The sequence below is a fragment of the Palaemon carinicauda genome, chromosome 4 (assembly GCF_036898095.1).
Source record: "Palaemon carinicauda isolate YSFRI2023 chromosome 4, ASM3689809v2, whole genome shotgun sequence".
NCBI lineage: Eukaryota > Metazoa > Arthropoda > Malacostraca > Decapoda > Palaemonidae > Palaemon > Palaemon carinicauda.
In genome coordinates this window covers 97,798,803-97,808,802 of record NC_090728.1, presented here as the reverse complement: position 1 = coordinate 97,808,802, position 10,000 = coordinate 97,798,803, and positions in this window count along the sequence as shown.

Genomic DNA, 10,000 nt, shown 5'->3' with positions numbered 1-10,000 from the left:
ATCATCAAAATTTTACGACTTTAACCGCTGACTATAGTTGACCTAATTTCGATTCACTATAGTGATGGCTGACGTTTAGAGGAAAGTTTAAAATCAACAAACAACACCAATTTGTAAGATAAATAAAAATAATCCTTTAAACATGCCTGCCAATTATCCCTTTTCTTGAATATCGACAGAATTGCATATCACGCAATTCTTCATATCGAATGAGACTGACAAGAAAATACCTTGTTTCTGGAATCACTGTCATTAAAGATCTGTGGTCAGACGCTTTTCAGAGTAGCAAATGAGATGTCGATACCACATTGTGTCCAATTTTCTTTCAGACTTGCTGCTCTGTGAAGGGACTACTGGACCAAGAAAGGTAACGAATGCACCATGTTTGTTCTGTTTTACTCTCGAAAAAAAAAATCAAAATTACAGTTAAATAATAATAATAATAATAATAATAATAATAATAATAATAATAATTCTTTATTTCCAATTTATACATTGGGTATTAATATCCATGTTAAGGATAATACAAAGCATCAAGTACACAGAGAAACTAAACAAAATATAAAAGTTTTAAAAGTACTGATAAAAATTTACGTACTCAAAATAATAAAAAAAGCATTTAAAACTATAATCACGAGTCTTATAAAATTCAGGAGAAAAACAAAATGTATAATAGTTCTGAAAGTATTGATAAAAACATATGCATTTAAAACGTTAAGAGCATAAAAAACCATATTATTAGAACGTTAAAAGTATTGATAGAAATATAAGTTGTTAAAACACTGAAAACCATAAAACATCATAAAAGTCTTTAAATTTCAAAGGTAAAATTAAACTTACACATTAAAACATTTTTAAATATAGATATAAATATAAGTAGCTAAGATATTAAATGTTAGATATAATATAAAGCTCAAATACCATTTAAAAGATGTTTCTTTAATTCATATTTAAAAGACGGTAACGAATTAGTTTCCTTTAAAGAGACTGGTATACTGTTCCAAAAATGGGGGCCCCTCACTGTCATCTCTCTCGATCCCATATCAGTTCGAACTCTCCTTTCGAACAAATTGTTGGCCTGTCTGGTAATGGAGTTTACAGTCTGAAGATTATATAGCCACTCTGGTAAAATACCTCTTAAAATCTTAAAAATTAAATTACATACATCATATCTGTATTTCTCTTTCATTTTTAACCAGCCTAGTTTTATTAGATGCGGAGTGATATGATCATAAATTTATTTACTCACCGTCCCAAGGGCCACACGAGCTGCAAAATTCTGTAGTTTTTGTACTTTAATCAGGCGCTTATTATTCGCTGACCCCCAGATGGTGAGACAATAATTGATCAAGCTTAGAGCTAAAGATTGTACTACAATAAGTGTGTTTCGGGTACAAAATAATTTTTCACTCTATTCAAGTATATTAAGGTTCCCATAACTTTCCTGTGAATCTTGTCTATGTGTGTCTCAAAAGTCATATAATTATCGAAGTAAACCCCAAGGTTCTTAACAGTGCTTAGGGGTTTGATTTGACTGCCTTCAAAATTTATTGTCAGATTCGGATTAATGCGATTTAAATATTGCCTTGTTCCTATAAAGATACTTTGTGTTTTCGCAGTATTTAATAATAAAAAAAAAACTTTTTTTTTTTAAAGTAAACTTTGGCCATGGATAATATGTTGTTAGCTCGTTCCACGATAGCTTCTACATCGTTACTATCACCTTTAATAAGAATTTGCGTATCGTCAGCATATTAAACCACAAAGCAGTGGGGCAGGTAATTAACTAGGTCATTAACGAATATAATGAATAAAACTGGTCCCAAAATTGAACCTTGTGGAACTCCAAATGATACTAGTTTGGTGGAAAAAATAGTATTTTTTATTTCAACAATTTGATGGCGGTTGCTAAGATAACTTCGAAACCAGGCTGTATCAATATTCATCATTTCGCATTTTCTGAGTAAAATTTCATAACTAACACTATCAAAAGCTTTTGATAGGTCAAAAAGCAAAAGTAGAGAAATCTTCTTATTTTCCATATTGTTGTATATTTTATCAGATATCTGGAGTAATGCAGTCTCAGTAGATAATTTTGGTCTAAAAGCATGTTGAGTTTTGGAAAGAAGCTTATGTAATTCTAAATATGAGGTTAATTGTTTAGCAACTTTTTTCTAGAATTTTTGACAGGACAGGCAGCAGTGAGATGGGCCTGTAATTACCCACTAAATCTTTATCTCCACTTTTATAGACAGGGACTACATACGGAATTTTCCACATTTCAGGATAAACATTAGTTACTATTGATGTATTAACGATGATCGTAAGATAAAAAGCTGTTACGAATAATGAATCTTTTATAAAACGGAGAGAGATTCCATCTGGTCCACACGCATTGGTCTCTTTCATATTTTTAATAGTTAAAATCACAGTCTCGCAATCAACAGGTGAGGGTCTAAAAACAGGTAAATTGTCATTAGAATTATCAATCTGATTGATATCTTGCAACAGGATATCATTATTTGCCAAATCCTCTTGAGATTTTTCAAGTGTCCTTTTTCCTACACCAGAAAAAAAAATCGTAAAAATTTCCTTTTTTGGTTAATATATCCTCGCTGTTTTCAGTTAACTCAAAATCATTATTAGTAACTTTCGAAAGCATCTTTTTGGCAGTTTTCCATGTAGCTGAGATATCATTTATATTTTTTTCAAATTCATTGTTGTAATGTTCTTTACGACTAGCGTCAATTACTAATTTAACTGTCTTTTTCTTATCTCTATAATTCTCCTTAAGTAGTTCATTATAAGGATCTTGTTTCAGAAAACTTTGTGTTTGATCTCTTTCTTTTATCGCAGACCTTATTTGCTCTGATATCCAAGGGGCCGGAGGGCGTAGTAATTGTCTTGTCACAATGGGAGCGCAAGTATCAATGCATAGGTTCATGACGTTAGTTAACGTATTAACTTGAATACTTACGTCATCTGTATGCAAGATAGTGTTTAGAGTGTTCAGTTCATTAAGTAGTAAGTTACATTATGTATTCTGTGAATAATTCCGTAAACAGCGAACAGTTTTATAAATGGGAGAGCGCTTTGGTTTTTTCATATTCAGTAAAATACTAATTGCTTCATGGTCTGCGATTGGGCCCGGCAATATTTCTAATTTAGCCACCATAGTTTTGTTATTAGTGATGAAGAGGTCTATCAAAGTTGATGAATTCGAAGTTACTCTAGTAGGCCTGTCGATCAGTTGGTCTAACTTTACACTGTCAATAAGTCCAGCTATTTTGTTACCAGCTTTCAGAAGGTCATCATTAAAATCACCGAATATAAAAATAGGTTTGTTCCTTAGAACTACGTTTTTAAGAGAGTCTAAAATAAGATTAAAAGAATGTACAGTAGATTTAGGATGGCGGTAGAAGCAACCAATAATAACTGAGGGTAAATAGCGGTGCTGTAGAGTTAACCACTTACATTCAACTCCCTCCTGCTTCTCAAGGCCGTTATCAGACGCGGTTACCTTTAAATGGTCTCTTACACACACGCACCCCACCACCTCTGCCGTGGTCCTCTCTGTATAAATTATATGATGTTATATTAGCGAAACCATCACTCATATTGGAAGACAACCATGTTTCACTTATGCACAAAACATCAATTTTGTGTTGTGTTACCAAAAGCTCTATTTCGTGTTTGTGACATAATAAATATTGAGCATTAATATAAAACATTTTCAGATAATTACTCTGTGCGGCACTGTCATCTTGGCCTACTACCTAATGATAATTATGATTATATTTGGTGCAAAGTCTACTCTTATGTCCATATTCCTGACATACATTACATTTTATTTTATGGTCAAATCTATAGTTGGATTGAACATGGTTGAATTCGCAACAATTAAAGCACCCCTTTCTATTCCTGTTCATGAAACTATTGCTATTTTGCTGGTAATGAGCTTTATAATGAGCATCGCGATTTTGTATCCTATAATTATTTTCCCTATGGTGATCACCATGTCCTCTATTATAAATGCGTGTCATGGAACCTGTGTCTGGCATTGAAGTTTATTTGAGAATAAGGATGTACCAACCGTGTGTCACACGATCGTACATAATTAATTTTGTGTATATTATGCTTGTATCTTCGCTCTTCCCTTGCACTAAAAAGAACCAGAATAAACATGTCTGCGTTTCTCCTATGTAACATTGTCTGTTTCTCGAACATGTATATTCCTGTTGCCTTGAGGTTTTGTATATAAAGGAGAGTGTTCTATAATAAATTAACTCAGTGTCTTTCATACTGCCTTTGAGTTCACAACCTTCGCTCGGCCCGGAAGTCGACTCGCTCCCACCGCCTTCCACACCCACCCCCCTCGCCCCTCCATCGTTGGTACTATGGCGGACTCTACAGAAGTTGGCGCTAGGGCTGCTCCATTGAAACTTTCATCGTTCGCCAGCGGAGAGGCGTTTGCTTGGTTTCAGCGTGCAGAAGTCCAGTTTCGCATCAAGGGCGTGACTCGCTCAACCACCAAAGCAGATTATGTTCTCGCGGCGATACCCGAGGACACCTTCCCGGAAATATCCGACTGGCTTTGTGAACAAGGAGACACCCCAATAGCGTATGACGCCCTCAAAACATACCTTCTGCAGCAGTACTCGCTGTCGCCAGCCACCCGTATAGCAAAGGTTTTTCAGCTCTCGCAACAACCGTTGGGGGACCAAAAGGCTTCGCTTGCCCTCAGGGAAATGACCAGTATCGCTCGCCTTCAACCTGCCGCAGAAGGCTCTCCTCGTGAGGTGAACCTACTTCGTGCCCTTTGGATACGCCGTTTACCCGGACCTATACGCACTGCCATACCCGATGTCGATAGTTTATCCATAAAGGACTTGATGACCAAAGCCGACGCCCTTATGGACAACCACTTCCAGACCTCCATCAATGCCTCCACCCCTGACGAAGAGGATGCCTATTCAACGTCAACCGAAGCTGACATGAATACCGTAGGACATACACGCCTACCCCGTGACGTGCCGAAGCAGCGACAAAGCCGCCCACCACCCACCAATCGCTCGCGCCCCAACAAACGTCTTCTACAGCCACTTACTACCTCCTATCCGCCGCAGTTTTGCTACTACCACTTCAGATTCGGGGCAACCGCGAAGAAATGTGCCGAGGATTGTCAGTGGCCAAAAAACGTGTAAGTAGGCCATCGCTCGTGGCGGTGGCCTCCCATGTTTCTAATCTTTTCTTTTTACATGATGCAGGAACGGGCGTGCGATTTTTGGTACACACGGGTACTTGTCGTTCTCTTTTGCCAAGGTATCTCTTCAAGACACGACGTAGTCTGTCTACATCTGCCGACGTCCGCTTGGTAGTTACCAACGGATCTGTGATACCCACCTACGGTTACGAGAACCTCACATTATCATTCGGAAACGGTAAATTCAATTGGAAATTTCTCGTTGCTGACGTCACATTGCCAATCCTTGGTGGGGATTTCCTCTCTCACTTCCACCTTCTGGTCGATGTCGCCCACCGAAGATTGGTCAACGCAGACTCGTACTTGTCGACGCCTCTTCAACCCGCCCCCTCTAACCTCGCTCTCCACATTAGCTCACCCACGGATGCCTACGCCCACCTCCTCACGTCGTACCCGGAAGTTTTCCGTCCAGAACTTCGCCAAGCAACCATGGTTCCTGCCAAGCACAGTATTTATCACCATATCAAGACGACGGGACCCCCAGTCTTCGCAAAATTCAGACGTCTGGCACCGGAACGATTGGCAGCCACCAAACAGACGTTCACCGAAATGGAGGAAATAGGCCTTTGCCAAAAGGCCTCCAGCCCATGGTCGTCACCCTTACACATCGTTCTGAAGAAAGACGGCTCCCTCCGTCCGTGCGGGGATTACAGGCGCCTGAACATGCAAACAGAACCGGATCACTACCCCCTCCCAAACGTCACCGACGTGACCTCCTACCTGCACAAAGCGAAGGTTTTCTCTACGCTCGACCTCCTGAAGGGGTATTATCAGGTGCTTATGAACCCAGATGACATCCTCAAGACTGCCATCACCACTCCATTTGGTACATGCACCTTCAATTGCTCCTGTTTTGGCCTTCATAATGCTGGGGCCACGTTTCAACGTCTCATGGATGGCATCTTAGGGGACCTCCCTTTCTGTGTATGTTATGTGGACGACATACTTGTGTTCTCTTCCTCAAAAGAGGAACACCTCTGTCACCTGCGCATCGTGCTCGACCGCCTGCAACAAAACGGCCTTGTAGTCCGGTACGACAAGTGTACCTTTGGCGCCAATGAAGTGTCGTTCTTAGGGCACCGCATCACTCCTGAAGGAGTCCATCACCTCCCTGAGAAGGTAGCAGCCGTTCAGAACTTCCCCGCGCCTTCGACCGTCAAAGCTCTGCAGGAGTTCTTGGGCATGATCAACTATTATCACCGTTTTCTGCCAGCCATTGCCGCCACTCTTGCTCCCCTCTACGCCTCCCTCAAGGGCAAGCCGAAGGACCTGAAGTGGGGTCCCCTTCAAGAAGCAGCCTTCTGCAATGCAAAGAAGGCCCTATCAACTGCTGCGGCTCTCACTTTTCCTATCCCACATGCCCCTCTCCTTTTCTCCACCGATGCCAGCGATGTCGCTATTAGTGCAGTACTTGAGCAGGTGGTCAATGGCTCGCCCTGCCCATTGGCCTTCTTCAGCAGAAAACTGTCCAAGGCAGAATCGGGCTATTCTACCTTCGATCGAGAATTGCTGGCGGTGCACTTGGCTGTCCGTTACTTTCGCCATTACTTAAAAGGGACGCCCTTCGTCATTCGCACAGACCACATGCCTCTGGTGCACGCCTTTACTCGACAGTCTGATGCCTGGTCCGCCCGGCAACGCCGACATCTCTCCGCTGTGGCTGAATACAATTGTACCCTTCCATACGTCCTTGGGAAAATGAATCCCGTTGCCGATGCCCTGTCAAGAAACACGTTGGCTGCCATTCAACTGGGATTGGATTACAATGCCCTGGCTGAAGCCCAACGACAGGATCCAGAGTATCAAGCATGTAGGACATCCTGCACGTCCCTCCAATGGGAAGACTTCCCCCTCGAAGACTCCAACACCACCCTCCTCTGTGACGTCAGTACTGGTAGACCGCGACCTTGGATTCCTGCTCCCATGTGCCGGCAGGTGTTTGATTTCATTCATGGCCTTTCACATCCCTCGTGCCGTTCTACTGCACAGCTGCTGAAGGCAAAGTTCATTTGGCACGGCATTTATAAGGATGCTAAGGATTGGGTCCGCACCTGCACTTCTTGCCAAACTTCCAAAGTAAATCGACACACGGATTCAGGAGTGGGCACCTTTCCTCAACCTCAGCGTCGTTTCGCACACATTCACGTCGACGTTGTAGGCCCCCTACCCACATCACAAGGAAATCGTTACCTGTTTACCGTCATCGACCGCTCCACTCGTTGGCCTGAAGCCATTCCCATGGAAAATGCAACGTCCGCCTCATGTACATCTGCCTTACACTCTGGATGGATTGCAAGATTTGGTATCCCTGAGCATATTACTTCCAACAGGGGAACCACTTTCACCTCTCAATTGTGGACATCATTAGCGAATCTCCTGGGCATCACCCTACATCAGACAACGGCCAATAACCCCGCTGCCAATGGAATGGTTGAACGTTTTCATTGCACCCTCAAAGCAGCTTTGATGTCCCGCTGCAAGGATTCCAACTGGGTTACTCAGCTTCCCTGGGTCCTCCTGGGACTAAGGACCACTCCTAAAGACGCCCTGGACATCTTGGCAGCTGAAATGGTGTATGGTGACCCGTTGGTCGTCCCTGCCAATTTTTTTCCTTGTACAACATCCTCCGACTATCTCCAGCGCATACGTCACGTCATGGGAAAATTTACTCTATGCCGCCAGACTTACAAGACCCCAGCGAAGCATCACATACCAACAGACTTGCACTCTGCAATGTACTTCTTCCTGCGCAACGACACTAGCAAGCCACCGCTAACGCCCCCTTACACGGGCCCTTTCCTTGTGATCCGCCGCAGTCCGAAAGCATTCCTACTAAACATTCGTGGCAAAGAAGACTGGGTCTCCTTTGATCGTCTAAAACCTGCTCATCTTCTGCCAGATGACCCGCCTACAGTTCGCCTCTCTAGATCAGGGCGCCCTATTTAACATGTACAGTATGTCATTTTTAGGGGGGGAGCCATGTACCAACCGTGTGTCACACCATCGTACATAATTCATTTTGTATTTATTATGCTTGTATCTTCGCTCTTCCCTCGCACTAAAAAGAACCTTTAGGTTTTATATATAAAGGAGAGTGTTCTATAATAAATTAACTCAGTTGCTTTCATACTGCCTTTGAGTTCACAACCTTCTCTCGGCCCGTCACAAAGAGGATCATGATTCTCAACCCTTAATCTACTCTGATTTCGTAACGTAGTCCTATTTGTTTGATTACTATCTTTCACCTGAAAGGGCGCATTTCTATTTGTATTAACTATTAGAGGCATGTGCTTTCTATTTGACCAATCACTTGAAACTATTTTTAATCGAGACGTAGAAGATATAGCATCTAACAATCTTATTGCACCGATTCTACTCAAATTATCATAATCAAAAACTTCATGCCAATCGTAGCAATGTATATCTACCTCACTAGTTCCCAGTTTAAAGTAATCATTAGTTTTGATAAAGGTTACATCATTATCACAGCACCATTTACATATATTTTAGTTAAATAAATTAATCCTACCTGCCAGATCATCTGACTTTAAAGTGGGAACTAGTTCACATACTTTTACAACGGTATTTTCGTTCTTATTCTTGATTTCAGCAGCTAAGGTGCCAAGACAAGCGGTGATTCCTTCCCTGGTAGTGTCCTCATCAAGAACGTCCTGGACGCCACAATATATTATACAGTTTCTCTGTGATCCATTATTTTATTAAATCTACATTTGCCTCTTGAAGGGTCCTAGCAATCACGTGGTCATCAAGGTCCTCGGATTTTATGCCCTGTAAGCATGAATCTCCTATTAATGGTATGTTCTTTTCGGGGAACACGTTTCCCCCCTCTTCGTAGGATTTGTCTTTACGACGTATGACAACTTCCAAGGACTCAATTCTCTCCTCTGCCAATAGTAGTTTTGTCTTTAATTCGTTAATTTCAATTTCCTTTTCTGCTAAATTTTTATTGACAACGTAAAAATTGTCATTCATCTCTCTCACGAACTTATCAAATTTCTGGATAAGTTCAGTTAGATTTGTGTCTGCATTTCCTGAAGTATGGCTGGTTTCAGTGGACGATGTATAAGACGACGATGGCTGTCCACTTACTGACGAATAATGAAACAGAATTTTGTCTATTAGCTTCTCTTTAGTAGTCCATATTCCTCCCAAGTTTAGTTGGCTGCAATATTTCTGCAACTCGCCTTTGGTGTAATTTGAGTGAAGAAACTCCCAAGATGGATTTTCAAGGGATGATAGTGGAGGGTGTGTCTTTCTTGGTCTCAAGTTGATGGATTTTGCAACTGGTGTTTCGACGGCCTCTTCAATGCTTATTTCATCTTCAATTGTATTAGCTGGCATGATGATAATTATCAGAGCAGAATAATACAGTCAATGAATGTATGGCAACAAAACAGATATATATTTTCAGAGAAGCAATGGTAACTCAAGGAAAAGTGTCTACTACGCATGCGCAACTTTAGGAAAAATCGGACAGGGTTCTCCTTATGAACTTGAGAACTTTAAAAAGCTAAATTGCAATACTTAAATTATTTGGATATCACTAATTAAGACGCTATAACATCCTTTACACTTTCACTGACACTGTTCCATAGTCAATATCGGCACAACCATCCAAAATCCCACAATATATCACAAAATAAGGAGAAGTGGGCAGCAGGTGCTGTTTACTTTCCAAATAATAAGATCACAAAGTAGAAACCACAGAATATGCAG